Genomic DNA, 21132 nt, shown 5'->3' with positions numbered 1-21132 from the left:
TTAAACCCCCTACAGATGTGGACTCGGGGACACAAGCCACATTGGGGACTTTGGAGACTCAGCACTTCCTTCAGTGCTGGGCTCAACCCTCTGTGCCATCTGAGAGGCCACATTTTTGAAGACATCGTACCAATTCTCAACAGCTGGGAGTGTTTTTCTGATGATAGAAGGTACATAAATACTTCATACCTATAGAAGCACCCACAAGCCACACTCATGTAGACTCACATGCACACATTTGCACACAATGCAAGATATGCACATACACCTAAAGAAAATAGTGCGAATACCTAATTCCATACTCACAGCTAGCTCTGCTTCACACTCCTGTCTGTCTTATCACCACGTGACCCCTCTGACTTTTCTAAAATTTTCTAAATGCTTTCCAAAATTTTCTAAATTTTCTAAACTTTCCACTGCTTATTACAAGAATGTTAAAGGATTTTTAGGTCTCTGATGTCGATGTGTTGGAAGTGTGGGTGCAGTCATAAACGGGGAGCAAACATGGTCAGTTTCAAACACCAATTTAATGTGTCCTGGGATAGACATTTTAACTAAACAATCCATTTCAGACTGTCTCCTCCAGGCGTAGAAAGAGCGTCCAGATGCCTCCACACCCCAGGGCTCCGCAGGAAGAACAGGTCACCTGGAGGTGCCCCTGCAGTGGGAACCAGTGTGTCCACAGCAGCCACCTCCTCGAGCCCTCTGGGACCTGCGTGGGAAGAGCAGAGCCAGTGAAGCCCAAGCACGGAGGAGGCTCTTTCCTTAGGGGAATGCTGCATGGACTCAATGTGACAAAGTGCAGATAGAAACCAGGAGGCCCTACCAAGGCACCACTTGCTGGCGGGTGAGCAATTCTCCATCTTGGAATCTCCGTTGTGAAAAGGGGTTCAGTAGAGGGGGACTTCCTACAGTGGATGTCAGTCCCTGACAGTGCCAGTCTGCCCGAAGAGCTCCTGCATCGTCTGCACCATCTGGGTGCCCAGGGTCCACCAGCAGGGCCCTCACAGGATAGAGCCTAAGATGGGGAAGCAAGCCCTGGGGTCCCAGCCTCTGACCCTAGGGCCTCTGGAGGTTCAGCCCGCACAGCTCCACTCCCATCCCGGGCCCTGCATCTGCTCAGCTGCCCCAAGCCCTCCTCTACTCCCCTTCCCCCTCTCTGCTCTCCTCCAGGTGCTTCACCAGTTCCTTTGCCCTCCCAGCCCTTCACCTGCTCTGCTCCTGGGACTGCTGTGCTTGCGGACATCTGTGCTCCACGCCTATGTTCTCATGCTGCTCCTGGCCCCTCTGGCTGGGTCCAGCCCCTGACCCCTCTCCAGGGTCTCGGCCTCCATTGGTGTGCTCCTTTCACCTTGGCCACTGAGTCGCTGCCTTGGAGCAGGGAAGTGAATTCTAGGGATGTGCTGGTGATCATCTAATCACCAGCAGGGTGAACTCTTCTCTTGTGTTTTCCTCCAAAGGGTGAACAGAAAATGCAACATTTTAAAATCCTATTAAGGATTCGAAGAGCTCTGGCCTTGTAGCCTCTGCTGGACTGAAGGGTGAAATGGGAATGGTGTTCATGGTCCAGTGTCTCTGCAGGGGGTGGGCTGAACAGGAGGCACCTTCTTGGGGTTATTCAGGTGGTGCTGGGGACTTGGCGGGCTGGGATGGTGGTCTTCCTAATGCTTTCCTGGACCCCTCCAGCTGGGTGCCTAGCAAGGTGGTGCTGGGCCACAGGGCTTCCTCCTGCAGGGTGCCTGGCAACGATGTGGTGTTGGGCCTCCAGGCCTCCTGCAGCACGGGCCCTGACCTGGAGGCCATGCTGGGCTTCCAGGCGTCTGGCAGCAGGGGCCCTGAGCTGGAGACAGAGTTCTGCACACCGGAGTCCTCCTGCGGGATGCCTGGCCCAGAGGTGGTGGTGGGCTTCTGGGCGTTCTGCTTCGGGGACAGTCCCACCCACAAGGTCTCGTGCCCCAAGACCTCAGGCTGCTGGTGGTCCTCCAGTATCGGGGCACAGTGGGCCCCATCAGGACTAAGGAGCTTGGGGGAGATGGTGGGGTCTGCCTCCTCTTCGTCTGCCTAATGCCTGGAGAGCAGCATGAGGTAGGTCCCTATCACAGGGTCATACCTGCCCTCCAAAAGCACCCTGTCGATGACCTCTTTCTGGAACCCCAGTCAGACCATGGCTTCAGTCTCGGCCTTGTGCTGGCCCAGGGATTGCTCGCGGCAGGGTGTCTGCTCCACCCCCCAGTGCTGTGGGGACACCCCCTGACCTGACTCAGCCGGGGCTGGGGCAGCTGGGGTTGGTCAGATCCCCCCGAGATTTCTGGCTTGGAAATATCTGTGTCTGGGGCTCCCGTTGGTGCAGCGGGTTGATCACAGCGCTGTGGAGCTGTCCGCACCTCTGAAGCGCCGGTTCAATTCCCGGCCTGCCAGGGAGGCGAGCAAACCTCTCCTTTCCCGCCCACTGTGCCCTTCAGCAGTGTATTTCTTCAGTCTGCCTGTTCTGCTCCCTGTTCTGTCTCTGGTGAATCCTCTCAACCTCTCGCAACTCTGGCCTGTACCCCGGTTCTTGTATAAATATATATCTTTAAAAGAAAAAGTCTAAAAAAAATCTGCTTCTTGCTTGAACTCGGGGTCAGGGAGCAGAGGTTGGCAAAGGCCAGGACCAGATGCTGTGGCCCTGTGCCCCACTGGGAACGGCCTGGCTTCTGGAAGTGGTGGGTTCGAGTGAGCAATGTGGGTTCACTGCTGCTCAGGCTGCAGGTTCCTACCCCCCTCCCCAGGCCAACCTTGATCACTCACGCACAGCATCCGCTGTGGACCAGGTCTCCCCTGAGCAGCCTGGGGCGCAGACAGAGCCCCGAGGCTCAGAGCCTGGGCTCAGCGGGTCGGGCCCAGTGTCCCCAGTGCCTCGTGTCCCAGGCCCGGAGAGCGGAGGGTGTTACCCGTCTCGGGGGACAGGACGCCCAGGGCAGGTTCCCGGGGACCCGCCCCCTGGGGACCTGATGCAGTAGCGGCCAGGAGAGGCCGAGCTGCTCCTCCTGCGACCGCGGCTGCTCCCGGCTGCCACGCAGAGAGGTCGCGTCCTCTCCCATGTCGGGGGCGGACTCGCCGGCCCGTTCCCTTCTTTCTCCCCAACCTCCACGGCCACCTCGGGGGAGTCCACGCTGTGCGGCTGCCTGTGTCCACGCACATCTCAGCCTCAGGGGCTGCAAACCCCACGGAGGCTCCGCATTCCCTCTCGCCTCTGAGAACCCACGATGCCCCCACCAGCCTGGGATGCTGCGTGTCACGGGCCAGGGCTGCGGCCCCGCACTGGTTCCTCCCCTTCCTTCAACCTCCCCCACACCCAGGGAAGAGCAAGAGCATCAATCAGATCATCCGTTCGCTGGCCTCACGCCTTCCCGTGGCCCTGCTGGGCTTGACACTTCCCCAAAACCCCTTTGCACAGGCTTCACTGTCCCGCTGGCCTCAGCCCTGCCCCCACCCGCCTCCCCTCCCTGTCCAGCCCTGCTGGGTGAGCTGCCCTTCTTTTTTGTTTTGAATTTTATGTATTTTTACATCATTTTTCATTTTTGCCAATGTATGCATTTTCACCTTGGTTATAGTTCCCGTACAATTCCCAGCCCCCTTGTTTGATCCTACTCCCTCCTCCCTCGCACAGTAGTGTATCCCTGGCTTGTAGTTGCTGTTGATTGTGATTTTTACTTTATTATAATTAGTATTTTCCTGGTCCCTTATTTAGGTTTTCTAAATTCCTGCTATGAGTAGGACATCTGGTATTTTTTTCTTTTTCTTTCTGGCTTATTTTGCCCAAGCATGACCCCTTCCAGCTCCATCCATGTTCCTGCAAATTGCATGAGTTTATCTTTTTTGATTGCGGAGTCATGTTCCATTGTGTATATGCACCACATCTTCTTGATCCTGTCATCTATTTTGGGATATTTGGGTGTCCTTCTTTCTGCCACATCCTGTTGCCACCTGGGGCATTTGTTCTTATTCTTCCAGAATCCCCAATCTGCGCCTACCAGCTCTCTGACCTTGCTTTCCTCCAACCCACATGTCACTTCTGACCGCCTTGCAGGCAGGTGCTGCACATTTCTTCCTGAACCACATCCTCTCCTCCCTTCACAGTGTCATCTGCACCTAAATCATACTAACATGATTTAAGAATTTCATGCTAGAATGGAATTCCCTCCTGTGTCTAGAGGTCCTGACACAGTTTTGCTTATGGGAAGAATGCTGCTGACCGACGCAAACCAGTCCTAAAACAACAACATTCTAAAGAACAGTACATTTTGAATGTCCCCTTGCGTTTTTACACGGGAACATTTTCTCACTATCAGGAAATAGATTCAAACACTTTGACTAGGGAAACTTTGTTTCAAGTAATATTTCAAAGTACTTCAAATGACAAATGTCACGTGTGATGTCATAAAGGTTTATATCATCGGCCACATTGAATTTTTTTGCTGTATTTTAACCTGTTGGCTTAATTTTAGAAGTGCCTCACAGTCCAAATCAGTGTCTATACCTATGTCTAAACATACAAGGTATGCAGAGGGGGAAAGAAGAAGCAAAACTATCACTATTTGCAGACAATACGATAATATACACCGAGAGCCCTAAAAACTCCACAGAAAAACTACTCAAAATAATCAACCAGTTCAGTAAAGTAGCAGGATTCAAAATCAACGCACAAAAATCAGTAGCCTTCCTATACACAATCAGTCTGCAGAAGAAGAAATCAAGAAAACCATCCCTTATATAACTGAAACAAAAAAATCAAATACTTGGGAATGAACCTAATGAAAGAGGTGAAAGACCTATACAGGGCCTCTCTGGTGGCGCAGGCAGCTGAGCGCAGAGCTGTGAATCTGTCTGCAGCCTCTGCAGTGCCTGTATGATCCCCGCCGGCCTCAGAGCTACCTCCATGGTGCAGCAGATCTCTTCTGTCTCGCCCACTGCTCCCCTCAGTGGTGTATTTCATCAGTCTGCTTGTTCTGATCCCCGCTCTGTCTCTGGTGAATCCTCTCACCCTCCCTTGCCTCCAGCCTGTACCCCAGTTCTTGTAAGCATAAATAAATAAATTTAAAAAAAGAGAAAAAAACATTATTAAATTAGCTAGAATAGTCAGTCATAGTGCTCTCATGACCTTTGTATTTCTCTCCTAGCTGTAGTAATTTCCTTTTTTTTCTAATTCTATCATAAATTTTCTCTTGCTTCCATTGTTAGCTTAGCTAAAGATTTATCAATGTTCTTTATTGAAGAAGTAAGTTTTAGTTCATGGATCTTTGTTTTGACTTTTTGACGTGTGTTTCATTTATTTCTGCTCCAATTTAAATAATTTCCCTTCCTTTATTTATTTTAGTTATTCTTTGTTTTATTTCTCAAGTTGCCTGAGGTGTACTGTTTAATTATTTATTTGGGATTTATGTTACTTCTGGGTGTAGGCCCCTTCTGCAATTCCCACTCAAAATCCTTTCTCCCTTAACCTATACATTATTTTTGTTCAAGGAGTCAATAATAAAAAAAAGTAATCTTTTAAAATGTAATTGAGTGAGAAGGGTTTCCACCAGTGTTAGTATTTTGTAAGGTCTCTGTGCCCTATGTGCAGTCACCAAAGTGCACCCACTGCAAAAGCACCTGCAGTCTGCCCCCATAGCCATTGTGCTTTCTCCCACATCTTTTTCACCCCTCCCTATTCTTCTTCCCCTTGGGGACCTCAGTTCTGTGACCAGGGGAAGGATTACTTTTAAAGATTGAGGTTACATGACCCTTTATTTGGTTTCTCTACAGTCCACGTACAAGTGATGCTACCTGGTATTGTCTTTTTCCTAGTGACTTATTTCACTCCGCATAATGCCTTTTAGCTCCATCCATGTTGCTGTAAATGACATGAGTTTTTTTCATTGCTGAGTAGTATTCCATTGGGTATACACATCACATATTCTTGATCCATTTATCTGATCGGGCACTTAATTTGTCCCCACATCTTGGCTATTGTAAATAGTGCAGCAATAAACATAGGAGAGCAAGTTTCCTTTCAAATTAGTGTTTTTGTATTTCAGCAGTAGAAACCTAGGAGTAGGATTGCTGGGTCACGTGGCAGATCCACTTTTAGTCTTTTGAGAAAACTCCATACTGTTTTCCATAGGAGCGACACCAGACTACCAAGACCAACATTGGAAAAGTGTTCTTTTGACTCCATATCCCCACCAACACTTGTTGCTTCTTGCTTTTTGATATGTGTACCTTGTGGATATTTTTTGTCAAAATTATGCACATAGTGTTCTCTTATTTTTTAAGATTTATGTATTTATGCATACAAGAGCAGGGTTACAGGCCCGAGGTGTGGGTGGTGAGAGGATTCACCAGGAACAGAGTCAGGAGCAGAACAGGCAGATTGACTGAAATATACTGCTGAGGGGAGCAGCGGGCGAGACAGGAGAGGTCTGTCGTGCCATGTGGGCAGCTCCCAGGCCAGGGATCTAACTCGGTGCTGCAAACAGCTTCATAATGCTGAGATTTAATCCTTTGTGCTGTGAGGGAAGTCCTCTTTCCTGCAATTGTGAAGATGATTTTATCTTGATTGAACTTTTGTTTGCTGTAAATTCTTGATAGTTTCCCAGAGTGCCTTCCAAGTTGGTAGAGATGCCTAGAAAAGAATTAGGCCAAGAATTGAACCAGTGCTTAAGAGGCTGTGGGCAGCTTCGCATCCCAGCACTCAACCGTTGCACCACAGGGGAGGCCCCTCTTATTGTCTTTAGAAGCAGTCCCCGCGTCTTAGCCTGACATCAAGGGTTTTTCAGTATGACTCTATTCTCTCCTAGCAATCTTACCTTCTCTGTAACTACTTACTCAGTTGTACTAAACTACAAATTCCTTCAGCTTTTTCCAGAATGTGCTACTTCTGTCTGGAATGTCCAATTTTTTCTCTGCAATTAACCTTGTGTCAGGAGTTATTTTAGCTGTTTGTATCAGGAAACCTTTCCCAATGTTCTCTGCTGGGGGTTCATCAAGAACCATTGCCCTGATTTCTCAGCTCACACTGTGGAACAGGCCCTCCCAATTCTGATATTTCCAAGTTCCTGCTGAGCATCAGGGTATTACACAGGGATAGGAATCCTGACTAGAGTTTTTACTTTCTGTGTTTTAGTTTTTGCCCCTCAGACACAAACCTGATAAGGCTTCTGTGAATCAAATACCAATAATAATTTATTAGCCACCAAAATGGCTTGAGTTCTTTAGTGCCAATGGGGGGTGGACCTCTCCACTAAGAGGACTCAGGAATACCTTGGGAGCTTTCTGGGCTCAGAAGACCTGAAGACCTAATTCAGCCTTGCAAGAGACTTGGTTCAACCTGAAATTGAAGCCCTGGTAAGCAGTGCCTTAGAGGAGTCACCGGGAGCCCTGTGGAAGAGATATCTGGCCCTTGGAAGTGCTTCTGAGTTAAAGCATACACTGTCAGGGTGCTTCAAACAGGATATGATTTTCAGTTAACACAGCTGGTACTTGGTATATACATCTACTGAGTGAATCAAATCACTCCCTAACTTAGAAGCGTAAACAATATCATTGCTTATTGCCATAATGAGTCAAGAATGGGAGTGTAGCTTTCCTCAGTCCTCCAAGTCAGTGTGGCTAAGCAGCTCTGGTCACAGCACAGTCAAGACTGTGTGTCCATGTGAAACCATGTAAAGCTGAGGGGATGACACAGTCTGTGGGTCCTCATCTATGTGCTCACAACTGCAAGACACAAGTCAGGCTCAGGGTGCAATGAGGGGGAATTGGGGAAAAGGAAAGTTTCTAAGGCCACGGATGGTTGGCTGTCTTACCCCAAAGAGTGCCCACAGCGTCTAGTAGTCCAAACCAAAAGCTGCTTATGCAGGATGGCCCCGTCCTGTCGTCATCAGAGCCTGGAGGTAGTGCACACCAATAAGTGATGAACCAGGACCCGACTCATGGTGGCAGCTGGCGGTAGTCACAGTGCAACAAGGATGCAAGGTCCCTAAAGTCAGAGGGGCCCTAGAGGCTTTCCTGCAGCCTGCTGCCTAAGCAAAGGTGCCCGGAGACTGAGTGGCAGCAGTGATTTCCCACTCCACTATCCCAGTATGTGTAGCTTTTCACTATTTGCCACTCCCAGTGCAAGCAGCCACATTGTTTTAATAGGAGGTGCTGAGGCAGAAATCTAAAGGCTGGACTGAACAGTGTCAGATGCAACTGCACCAAGATGTTGTGTCAGGCATTCTGGAGGAAGGGGCGGCAGTGAGCAGTGGTGCTGGAAGATCAGAAGCTGCTGATTAGAGGTGGTGGTGCACATGCCTGCAGTGCCAGTCAGCAGGCGGGGATGTGGAAGATCAGGCATCGGTGATACACTCTTTAAAGATGCCAAACATATGCTGACAGGAGACAGCTCTTTTCACAAGTGGTGTTAGAGGACCAGGCACCAATTTACAGCTTTTCCAGAGATGCTACACATAGGCCAGGGGCACCAGTCAACAGGCAATGTGGGAGCAGAGTTAGAGGTGGAAGCATATGTCAAGCAGTGTTTCCAAGGAGAGTTCAGATGTGAAGGTCTGCAATGAATGAAGGTTTCGATGAATGAAGGTCTCAGTAAATGGGTGTCCAAATGGAGTCTCCCAATCAACGCATGAAACCAGCTACTGTCCCAGCTTATACTTCCTTCAGTGTTATCCCCCTTTCATACTGGATTGGTGCATCTTCAAAACTGACACCATTTCAACATTTGATTGGCTCCTGCGTGAGATAAAATCTGACTGCTCCTTTTACAATGTCACATCTTCTTTAAAACAGAACCCCACCAGCATGTGAAACCCTATCTACCCTGAGGTTGTGTGGTCTTGTGCCTAAAGTGGGCTCTGCAGAAGAGCCAGGCAGGCAGGCTGTGCTGCCTTTAAATGGCACTGGCCAGGTTCAAACCTGACTGGCATGTACCCAAAACCACTCTGGTGCAAGGGGCCCCTTCTGCAATGGAGCTGGTCATGCCCCATTGCACCTGGCTGCTGTGCTGGGGGAGCTGGAAGTTAGGGAGGGGTCTTCCTACACATGCTGCAGATGTAACACCTGCTATAGCGTTTGCATGCTGATTTCCAGCAAGGCCTTTCCAGGACTAGACACCTAACTACAGGAGGTGCCACTGATAGTGTTTTTAGTCTGAGAATTCAGATGTCTCCAGACTGGGCTACCTGATTGGATCTGATGTGACCATTGGTGCCATCTATCCAATGTGCCCCCAGATCCTTTTTTGTCTTGTCATTGTTCGGTTTTGGTAATATTGTAATGTTGGCTTCATAGAACGTGTTTGGTATTGTCCCTTCCTTCTCAATTTTTTTGGAAGATTTTGTGAAGGATAGGCACTAATTTGTCTCTGAATGTTTGCTAGAATTCATTTGTAAATTCATCAGGTCCTGGGCTTTTGTTTTTGGGGAGGTTTTTGATTATCATTTCAAATTTGCTGCTTGTAATTGGTCTGTTTAGGTGTTCTACTTCTTTATCTAGCTTTGTGTGATTGTAGAGTTGGAGGAATTTGTCCATCTCCTCTAGATTGTTGAACTTGTTTCCATATAACGCTTCATAGTATTCTTTTGATTTCTGCTGTGTCAGTTGTGATTTCTCCTCTTTCGTTTATGATCCTGTTTATTTGTGCTTTCTCCCTTTTTTCCTTTGTGAGCCTGGCTAGGGGTTTGTCTTTTTTATTGATATTTTTGAAGAACCAGCTCTTGGTTTCATTGATCTTTTGGATTGTTTTTTTAGTTTCAATTTCATTTATTTCTGCTTTGGTTTTTATTATTTCGTTTCTTCTACTGGTTTTTGGTTTTTTTGGTGTTCTTTTTCTAGATCTTTGAGCTTCAAAATTAGGTTGTTTCTTTGTGTTCTTTCTTGTTTCTTGATGTGAGCCTCTATTGCTATATATTCTCCTCTTATCACTGCTTTTGCTGCATCCCATACATTTAGGAAATTGGTGTCCTCATTGTCATTCAATTCAAAGAATATTTTAATGATTTATTTTATTTATTCATTCATTTATTTATTTATACAAGCACTGGGTACAGTCAGAAGTGTGGGAGGGTGAGAGAATTCACCAGAGCCAGAGCGGGTAGCAGAGCAGGTAGAAGGACAGAAGTACACTGTTGAGGGGAGCAGCAGGCGGCAGGAGAGGTCTGTGCACCATGTGGAACCCTCCTCCGCTGGCCGGGGAGCAGCTGGGGATCGAAACAACGCCGCAGAGGCCACGGGCAGCTTCACAACCCAGCGCTCAACCGCTGTGCCACTGGGGAGGCCCAATTCAAAGAATTTTTTAATTTCTTCTTTGATCGCCTCATTAGTCCAGTGGTCTTCCAGTAGTGTGGTTTTCAATCTCCAAGAGATAGGAGAGTTCCTTGCCTTCTTTTTATGGTTTATTTCTAGTTTGATGCCTTTATGGTCAGAAAAGATGGTTGGTATGATTTCGATCTTGGTGTTGGTGTATCTGTTGATGTTTGTCTTGTGCCCCAGTATGTGATCGATCCTGGAGAATGATCCGTGTGTGCTTGAGGAAAATGTGTACACTGTTATTTTTGGGTTTAGTGTTCTATAGATGTCTGTTAAGCCAAAGCGCTCTAGGTCCTTGTTTAGAGCTTTAGTGTCTTTACTTATCTTTTGTCTCGTTGATCTATCCATTGTTGTTAGTGGTGTGTTGAAGTCTCCCACTACGTATGTGTTTTCTCTGATGTCTGTTTTCAGAGATGACAATAGTTGTCTGATATATTTTGGTGCTCCTTCGTTTGGTGTATATATGTTAATGAGTGTTATTTCTTCTTGAAGTATTGTCCCCTTGATCATAATGTAGTGACCATTGGGGTCTCTTTTTACCTTTTTGAGTTTGAAATCTGTTTTATCTTATATAAGGGGAGCATCTGGTGAGACAGGAGAATCTGCTGAGCCCTAGGAGAGTCAGCTCCCTGAGCTGGGCTAGATTCAGGCCTCAGTGGTGACAGCGCTGAGGCTTCAACCCTAGGACACCAGGGAGGCCCAAAAAACCAAATTTGTGTTATACATACCATGTGTGCTACCTCTGTTGTATACTTGGGAAGATCCAAGGTCACCATTTATTTGGTTCCTTCTCTGGAAAATGCCCAGGTAGAATTCAGAACAGAGGCAGCAGACATGTGAGGGAATCAGGGCCTGAGGGGCCTCGGCTGTGAGTGGTTTGGCTAAAGGGTTTACACTGGGTTGTAGATCTTCTGCAAGGCCATAGCAAGAAGGAGGCCAGCACTATGACAGAACTGGATGCTAAAGGAGTGAAAAAATTTGGGTGATACAAAACAAACTTTATTAGTATTTCTATAATGAAGAAGAAACCCTGTAGGAAATAAAATGAAACAACTTGAAATCAATTAGGAAACAAAGATTTTGAACTACAAGAGGAGGGCGAGGTGTCTGTGGGTGGAGGGGTAGTAGAAGTTAAACGAGGATATGTGGCTAGAGAGGTGGATAAGGTTTGGGGTCAGCGGTGCTTAGTCTGCACCAGAGGTGGACAGGCAGGACAGGGGTCAGGGGATGGGACCCTGGAGGAATGGTATCAGGTGAGCACCCTCTGCATATGTTGTTCCAGAGGAACAGGAGAGCCCAGCAGGCCTGCTGGGTCAGACAGAAAATGCCCAGGATGCTGTAGGTGTTCCTGGGCACTCTGAGCTCACTAATCCCCTGCAGAGTCAGCTTGAAACTCCCCAGATTCCAGCAGGATGTCCCCAGGCTGCTGAGCCCTGCTAGGGAAACCAGGCCAGGACCTGCAACCGGTGGGACAACCTGCTGGGCACAAGCACACACCACCTGTTTGCAGGGAGCCAGGCTCTTGCCAGGCCCCAGCAGGGCATCCTGGCAGTGTTGTGTTTAGACCAGCCCCACTGTGGGAGACAGGTATAGGCCGGGATGCTTCAGGAGATGCCCAGTGTGGGCAGTTCACAACCACCCATTCTGGGGAAGCTAAGACTGGCGCAGGATCCCGAAGACTTCTTTGAGGATTTTGAGATAAGAGGAGTGTTGCAGGAGGAACCAGACAATAACCAGGATGCTGCACCCCATGGGGACAGTGCTGAGCTCACTCCACCCCTGCTGGGACAGCCAGGCCCTGGCCAGGAGAATGCAGCCTATGCAAGAGTGTCCTGAGCTCAAACCACACCTGTGGGAGGAAGCCACCTCTGGCCAACATCCTGCAGGTTCAAGTGAGGGTGCGAAGGCAACAGCAGCCCCTGCAGGGATCCTGTAGCACAAGCAGAGACACCCCTGGTGTCTGTTTCTCTCCAATCAGCAAATTTTCTGGGCTCATGGCCTGTCCCATGGGCTGCAGGGGAGCCCAGCTGTACCCCTAGAAGGCACTTGATATGGAAGAGGACAGGCCATCAGTCACATGCCAGATTGCCATTTGCCTTTTCAAACAGACCACATGCTAGAGCCCTGAGCAGAGACCAGCCTAAAATAGGGGCCCTTGGTATTCTGTTCCCCAAATTTGTCAGTTACAGATGCCAGGTCATACTGCTCGTGGTCCAAATCTAGCCTGTGTTGTCTCCTCCAAGGGGCACCTTACCCTACCCATCCAGTTGGGCCCAAGCACCAGCCTGGGCCGCTCACCCTTGGACAGCAACTCCAAGGGTTTTTTGTACTCCAGCCAGTTCCTTTGGACATGTGCCCCAATCTCAAAGTTGTGGGTGCACTTCAACCTGTAAGTGACAGATCCCACACTGGGCTGTGGGAGGACAGTCGGGGAAATGCACTCTTTGGGCCTCTTCACCTTCCTGAACAGAGAGCACCTTCTGGGAGCAAACAGACACACCTGCTGGGTGGCAACCAGCTGGGGCAAGAGGGAGCAGCCATGACTCTCTGGGTCCAACCACAAGCCAGGCTGGTTGTGGTGGAGACATGACCCGCCTCCTGGGTGGCCAGACCCTCCTTCCTTGAGCATGCACACACTCACCCTCACAGCTCGCACACCCACACTCACAGGGGGAAAGGGAGGGGTGGGGAGCATCAGAGCCCTGGCTTGGCCTGACCTGTCCCCAGGGCCCCCCTAGTTACCTCAGGGGCAGTGCTGGTGTTGGCCTGAGACATACAAACAGGCTCCTCATGCCTTGTAGCAGAGGGAGACACGATTTTCGGGGACCTTTTTTGGGTCCACTGTGGGGAGACCTGGGCAAACAGCAAGAAAACGTGGGGCCGGGTCCAGGTCCACCAGGCAAGTGAGCTGGGTCAGGTTTGGTTCAGAACCAACTGCCTGGGGACCAGGGTTCCAAGGTGATGTGTGCCCTGTCATCTCTCGGAGGTGATGTCACTTCCTGGGTCCCCTTCCCTGGACTTCCTGCTCACACAGATGCCCTACTCCCCCCATGGCTGCCTGGGCCACTTCCTTTTCGCCCTCCATGCCAGGCTCATCTCACAACACTGAGAGCAGCACAGCCTCCCAGAGACCTTGGATGGTGCCATGAAGCCAGGGCCAAGCTGGAGACCCAGGTCTCTGGCTGCTAACCTGACTCGTCCTCCCTGCCAGGGAGCAGTCCCTGCAGCACCAGCAACTTCAGGCTCCCGTCTCCAATGGGCCCAGAGGAGCTCCAGAGTGTGGAGCCTCTCCCTGGGGTGGTCCTGAGGAGTGGGCCACTCCTCTCTGCTGCCCTTGGAAGGGAGGCTGGTGTCAGGCTCACAGCACTTGGAGGGTCCCACCCGGGGGAGGGCACCTGCACATGGCTCACCCAGGCCTGGCCAGCCCTGCTGGGGCTGAGACATCTCCCACCCGGTGTGCCTGTTCTCCCTCGAGGTGGAATCCACCCAAACTCAGCCCTGCTCCTCTCTGGCTGTGCCCTACAGGGCCTTGTCGGCACAGTCAAGGTGCCAAGGCCACAAACAGTGTACACGTGCTGGCGACAAACATCTCAGGGACCCCCAAGCCCTGCCTGCTCACACACCTGCCCAACTGCCTGGAGGTTGTATGGACTTGGGGCTGGGTTCTGATTGGGACGAGGCCACCCAAGGCATGGGGTGTCCACTCCAACAGTGACTGATGCCAGCGAGGCCTCTTCTGTCTCCTTCCCTGTCCTCACTGGCTGACTCTCCCTTTCTCTTTCTGTATGTCCCTCTGATGTTCTCTCTCCCCCTCTTGGTCTGTCCTCATCTCACTCTCTGTGTGTGTCCCTGTCCTTCTCTGCTTCTCTGTCCCTGCCCCATTCCTTTGTGTCTGTCTCAGTTTCCCTCTGATCCCCAGTGTGCAGAGGACCAGAGGGAGGGAGGGAGAAGATAGGGGACTGAGGTGATGGTGCACGGGTGCCTTGGAGAAGGAAACTCTACGGGGACTACACCCGAGTGGGTGGGGAAAACAAACAGCGTTTACAAGTGAAAACTGAAGTTAAAAAATAAAAAAAAAAGAATACATATAAAAAAATACAGTCACGCCTGCAGGATCCTCCCCCTGTCTTGGCTTCTCCAGCAGTGGGGTGTGAACTGTCCACACATGGGCAGCTCCTGAAGCATCCTGGCCTATGCCTGTCTCCCGCAGTGGGGCTGTTTTGATCCTGTCTCCTGGAGGCAGCATCAAGTTGGGTTTTGTTTTTGGTACAACCAGTCACTCTGTGTCTTATTCTTTGGTGAGTTCAATTCATTTCCATAAAGGGTGATGACATGATGACTTACTACAGTGCTTTTGTCTTCAGTCAAATCCAACCAAGAAATGTGTGGTATCTGGAGCGGGTGGTGCAGGCTCCAGGGTCACCGCTTCCTTGGTCCCCTGGTCAGTTTGGAGGATGGTGTCGGTCCAGAGGCCCAGACATTAGCCAGGTGGCTGGGGTTCTGACCTGGGCACTGCCATAACCCCTCAGTCTCCATGTCCTTGTTTCTGAGAGGGTGTGGGGGAGGGGTGTCAGGACAGTATCACTTCCCAGTTCACAGAGTGCTGGGGAGGGATCTCCAAGGTCACACAGCGAAAGTAACTGCTGAGGTCAAGTAGCCGGCCTTTCATCAGCTCCCTGAGCCACTTCTGTTCCTGTGCCCACATCTGGCTTTCAAGACCCAGCTCCCATGTCCCCTTCCTGCTGAGGAAGGAACCTCCCTGGCTCTGCCCTTGGCCCCCTCTGAGGCAGCTACTGCAGCCCTTCTCTCCTCACACACCCCAGGCTGCTGGGCATCCTGGGTGGGGTCATGTGGTTCTCTGTGACCTTAACGCCCTGTGGAGTATGTTCCTGGGCACCAGCATGCATTGGGTTAGGGTACCCCAAATGTCCACTGCAGGTCTGTGTCAGCGGAGTTGCCTGGGATGTGTTTAGAGAGAAGTTCCCTGGCCCATCCCCAGAGGCAGAGAGTGGGCTCTGGCTGCCCAGGGCTGGGGAGGGGAAAGAGGGGGTGGTGCCCCATGGGCCCAGACCCAGGAAACAAGGTTGTTGTGGTGATGGAGATGTTCTCAAGGTAGAGTATGGGATGATTGTCCTGCTCTGCACTTACCAAAAGGACATGACAGGTGAGCCTTCAACAAATGACTCAATGGCCAAAAGTTATATCTCAATAAATTTGCTTTTAAAACATTAAAAAATGGGTCTACAAGTTGCCCTGTGTCTGTTCTCCACTGTATCTTCATCGAGGGCTTATGGGAAAACTGCTGTAGCCCACGAGGAGCTGAGCACAGACAATTTCACTGCACAGATGTTCTCAAGGCGCCTCCTCTGTGTGGTCCTGAGTCACACGATGAGATGCTGATGTCACGCTGCTTCTGTGATGGGAGAGACTTTTAGGGGCCTTGGGTGGGAGGCAGCTTATTTTTTATGTGGACAGAATAGAAATAATGAGTGTCCAGAAGGTCTACTGTGTTGGTTTTCAATTTTCCTCCAATTCTGGGATACACAGGAGGGGAGACAGTGCCCCCCGGGAGTGTGTCTGACTCGCTGGCTCTTTCTCGTGAGGAGAATGAAGCAGAAGGGACGCGCCACGTCACAGAGTCAGGCTCACAGGGGCTGAGACTTCCCGCCCGGGCTCCCCTCCTGGTCCCTCTCTGGGGTGACTCCCTTCACACGGTGGACACTCAGCTAAGGGGACGCCCACAGGACAAGGACCTTCCAAGGAGGGTTTTCTCCAGGAGCCACATGCATGAGCTCTGAGGCAGGTCCTTCCACGCTGATCACGGCCGTTCAGATCCGCCAAACATCTTGTCCCCATCCCAGCCTCATGGGACCCAGAGCTGGAGCCTCTGAGTGAGGCCCCTCCTGCCGCCTGCCCCTCAGAGACTGTGGAGATGCCCGATCTTTGATTTAGGTGCAAAGTAGGAAGAGATTTGGTATAAACCAGTAAAATATTCAGGCAATAAAGTGATCAGTGGCTGTTTTCTCACAAGAAACAGTGGAGGCCAGAGTAGCTCACGTGACGGTCAAAGTCCTGATTGCAATGAGCTGTCAGACAAGGATTCCACGTCCTCTGAAGTGTTCTTCAAAATATGTGATTTTAAAAAATCATTTCTACCGTTTTTAGATTCCCATTTAATTTTGCTGTTTTGTTTCTTTATACTATCCCCAGAGCAGTGTCTGCAGGGTCATGGCACAGAGGGGCTCTCAGCAGCCTGGAACTGTGAGCAGCAGGGCTGACTCTGACCAGCCTGTAGGGAGTGGGGCCCTGGAGCCCCAGAATCAGCCCCCAGGGCTGACCCTCCAGAGCAGCGCAGGCCTTTCTCCTCTGATTCCCTGAATCACCTCCTCTTGATTCCAGGAATCTCCCTGCCACCCCAGCATTGGGGAGTTGGGGAGGATGTTGTGGCTCAGGAAATGGGGGCCTCCTCCTAACCATCTGTCCTCTCCTCCTCTCTCTCCTTCATCAGCCTGAGTGTGTATGTTTGAGTCACACCAGCCCTGTATGGACAGGAAAGGCCCAGAACATAAGTGATTCCCTGGTCAGTTACAGCACCAGCCCCTCTGCAGTCCCACCAGGGGAGACAGAGACTCTCCCAGCCCCAGCCAGAGCCGCGTCACCCACACAGACCTTCCCCTCACAGTGTCCCCGATGCTGCCCCTTCCTGGCCCCACCCTTCCTGGTGCCCCCACCACTCCTTTTGGGCCCCATCCTCTAGTCCCCATTTTCATCCTCTGCTCCATTTCCAGGAGCCTCCCACCTTCCTAGCCATGCCCTGGGGGCTCTCCTCAACCTCCCCTGATTCAGAGATGGAGAATTTTTAAAAGATGTATATTTATTTATTTATTTTCTGACAGTGTGGGTCATCTTTCTATAGTTATTGTTCCTCTTAGGTGTGGCCCTTCCACCAATGATCCACCACATACCACCACCAGCTCCGGGGGTCTCTCCCCGGCTCTGATCACTCCTGCTCCCCCCTGCTCTAAGACGTGGATGGGTGGTCGGCCCACGGGTCTTGGCGTTATCCTGGAACCTTTTCCTTTTCTTGGGCGAGGACCTGGGCTCCTGGGTAGAATTGAATGTTAATTCCCAGGAGGAGGCGCTTTCACCCCTGGAAGCAGAAGCAGAAACAAAGTGCAGAGACTCTGGAGTCCAAGGATCCACCCGAGACCGAAGGAACCTCTATATTTGGGGATCAGCCCATAATCTGGGAATCAGCTATTAGGACCTGGAAACCTGCTTTTGTCCTTTGTCCATAGGACTAAGAAAATTGGAGGACTCTGACCTGACACTGGACTTGGGCGCCCCCTTGTGTGCAGATCCCTGTCCTGCCGCTGGGGGCCCAGGGAGCCTGGGGAGGGCCTGGCTGAGCAGGAGAAAGGGCGGCTCTGGGCTCCTGTGCTCAGCCCTGTGGCCACACGGGGGCGCTGCCGCCTGTTCCGGATTCTGGTGGAGCCCCAGGACATGGGGGGCTGAGGTGGGCAGAGTTGGGGGTCCTGGAGGGCGGCGTCCTGGGGTGAGATGCTCTGTGAGGAGTCTGAGCAGCAGGGCTCAGGGGAGAGGAGACTCCGGAGCCTGCCCTGTGTGTGAGGTTTCCAGCTTTTCTCCCAGAACCCTTCTCTCCACTCCCTGGACGGTGATACCTGGGAAACTGAAAAGGAAAAAAACTTTCCATGTATAACCTATTAAATATTGAGAGTATTTTAAAAAATAACATTTAAAGAATACTGTTCGAATTACAAAAAAGTTGCAAAGGCAGTTACAGGTCTTGTTTATCCCACACCATTTCCATTTTGTTAACATCCTACATGGAAATAGTGTGGCAATACCTCAAGAAATTTAAGAAAATAATATCACATGACCCAGCTAGCTGACTTCTCTTTAGTTGTCAAGCTTTACCACAAAAATATACAAATTTAAATTCAAAGAGATATATGGAACACCATGTTCATCATAAATTATCACAACACTCAAGACAGAGAAACAAACTTGGAGCCCACTGGTACATGATAAAATAAAAAATGTTGATATATATATTATATATATATATATATACACACACACACACACACACACACACACACACACACAGTGGGAGACTACTCAGCTATAAGAAGATGAAATCCTGCCTTTGCAACAACATGGATTGACCTAGAGTATATATATTTTGCTATCTAAAATAAGTCAGAGGGATACTAAGCACCATACGATTTTGTTACAGGGCAGGGAGAGGGGCAGCCCAGACACCACAAACCAACCTGCTCTAAATAGGTTCTGCCATCCGCTGCATCAACACAAAACATATGAGAAACACAAAACATATGAAGTTCCTGGGAAGGAACTTCAATACAATTAGGAAACAATACAGGAAAGGCAAAGACTACAGTTTCTTTTTTTAATATTTTTTTTATATAATTCTTACATCATTTTTCATCTTTGCACAATGTATGCATTTCATTTTGGTTATATTCCCAATACAATTGCACCCCCCCTTATTTTGACTCTAGTCCTTCCTCTCCCTGGCCCTCCCTCCCCCCCATCCTCCCCAACCCCCATCCCCCCATTCCCCCACCACCCCCCCCCCCCGAAGTGTGTCTCTATTTTCTAAATAAAGTACCCAAAGTTACCAGTCCCCTCGTGGGCAAAAGTCCATCCAAAAGGGATTGGCCCAGAATAAGGACCCAAAGCCTGCCACAGGTCTAAGGCATCTTCCAGTGGGGACCCATAGAAAAGGATCAGAAACCACCACACAATTCTGAATGAAAAGAGTAAATTATCAAAATCAAGACAAAAACTGCCATTGCCACCTCCCCACGGGTCTATCACCCACATCTGTGTTACCCAGTCCACGACCAAAATACAGGCATGGTTTCTTCATGCCTTCTGCTCCACGTGCCTCCTCCGGGTCTCCTTCTGGCTCCATCCTGCTTCCTTCCTTCTTCAGTTTCCTCTGCAGCTTCTTCTCTCCCTGCTCAGCTCCACCCTCCCTGGGTGGGGTGGAAACATGGACCACCCTCTTTCCTGGGGACCACCCTGTTACAATTTCACACCTATATAGATGATAAAAAAAAAACAAATGAACAAACAAAACAAACCAAAAACAACATCTTTGTCTGTAAGAACCAAATATCTGCTGCCAGAGGGAAACAGGAAAAGGGGCTGGGGAATTTGGGTAAAGGAGTTCTTGGATAGTGAAGAATAGAAATTTTTATTCAAATGTTAATTTTTAATGTACACCAAAACCTATCACTATATAATGTAGAAACCAGTGGAACTTCAGTAAAAATTTAAAAGAAAATGAAGTGAAACACAAAGATGTTTATTAGAGCTCATGAATTGGTGATAATTCTGAAACTCCATTTTATATATATATATAAAAAAGTAATAGCTATTCTGAGATATTTTGACTTGCCCTCTTCTATGCAATCCTCATACTTTTCTTTTTTTAGATGTTTTCTCTCTCAGCAGTTAATTTTTAAAAACAATGGAATCAACTGATGGCATATGAAGGGACATTTAAAGGTCTTAATTTCAGAGGACATTTATTCTGATTGCTGTGTGTTCTTTTTTTTTAAAGAGGCATGTATTTTTATTTTTATTTGTTTGGTTTTTTTTTTTGTTCATTGTTTGTTTATACATGCACTGGGTACAGTCAGAAGCGCAGGAGGGTGAGAGAATTCACCAGAGCCAGAGCGGGGAGCAGAGCAGGCAGAAGGACCGAAGTACACTGCTGAGGGGAGCAGTGGGCGGCAGGAGAGGTCTGTGCTCCATGTGGGACCCTCCTCCGATGGCCAGGGAGCAGCCGGAGATCGAACTGGCACGACAGAGGCCATGGTCAGCTTCGCAACCCAGCGCTCAAACCGCTGCGCCACCGGGGAGGCCCTGCTGTGTGTTCTTTACAGTTTTGCTCTAATACATGGGAGTCATAATCTACAAGATGGATGAGGGTTGCTCAAAGACCCACATTTTGATGCAAATTTTCTAAGTCATCCTAAATTCCGCCACTTCAAAATTCATGGAGCAAACCCAAGATGTAGAATTGTGGAGAAAAGGGAATTATTTCCTTAGAACAAGGAAATGACACCCTCAGGCTAAATTCAACCTTGTAAATAGAATGAAAAACTAGCCACCTTCATTTGTTAATTGCCTTTGGCTATCTCCTTGCTGTAGTGCAGATTTTAGTAGTTGCAAAAGAAACTACAATAGGGCCTCCCCGGGGCTCAGCAGTTGAGCTCTGGGTTGTGAAGCTGCCCACGGCCTCTGCGGCGCCACTTCGATTCCCGGTGCTCCCCGGCCACCCGAGGAGTGTCCCACATAGCACACAGACCTCTCCTGCCGGCCGCTGCTACCCTCAGCAGTGTACTCGGTCCTTCTGCCTGTTCTGCTCCCCACTCTGGCTCTGCTGCTCCCCACTCTGGCTCTGGTGAATTCTCTCACCCTCCCGTGCTTCTGACTTTACCCAGTGCATGTTTAAACAAACAAACAAACAAACAAACAAATAAAAAATAAAAAAACATCCTCCATAAAAAAAAAAAAAACAAAAAAAAATAAACTACATATATGGTGAATAAAGTTTGAAATATTTATTCCTTGATGAGAGACAAATCTGTCAATCCTTGTTCTCCAGTCATGATTTGTAAACATTCAAGCGCAGCTTCTCTGGCATAGGGGGGAAGAAAGAGATCTGAGCCTGTGTCCTTCCCTTATCAGGTCTCTGAATCTACAGAAAATAAGGGAACATTTTAGAGTTTGAAAATCAATGAATTTATCTTT

Source organism: Talpa occidentalis, unplaced genomic scaffold (genome assembly GCF_014898055.3).
Source record: "Talpa occidentalis isolate TD23 unplaced genomic scaffold, MPIMG_talOcc4v2.1 talOcc4.14, whole genome shotgun sequence".
Lineage (NCBI taxonomy): Eukaryota > Metazoa > Chordata > Mammalia > Eulipotyphla > Talpidae > Talpa > Talpa occidentalis.
This window is presented reverse-complemented; position numbering follows the sequence as displayed.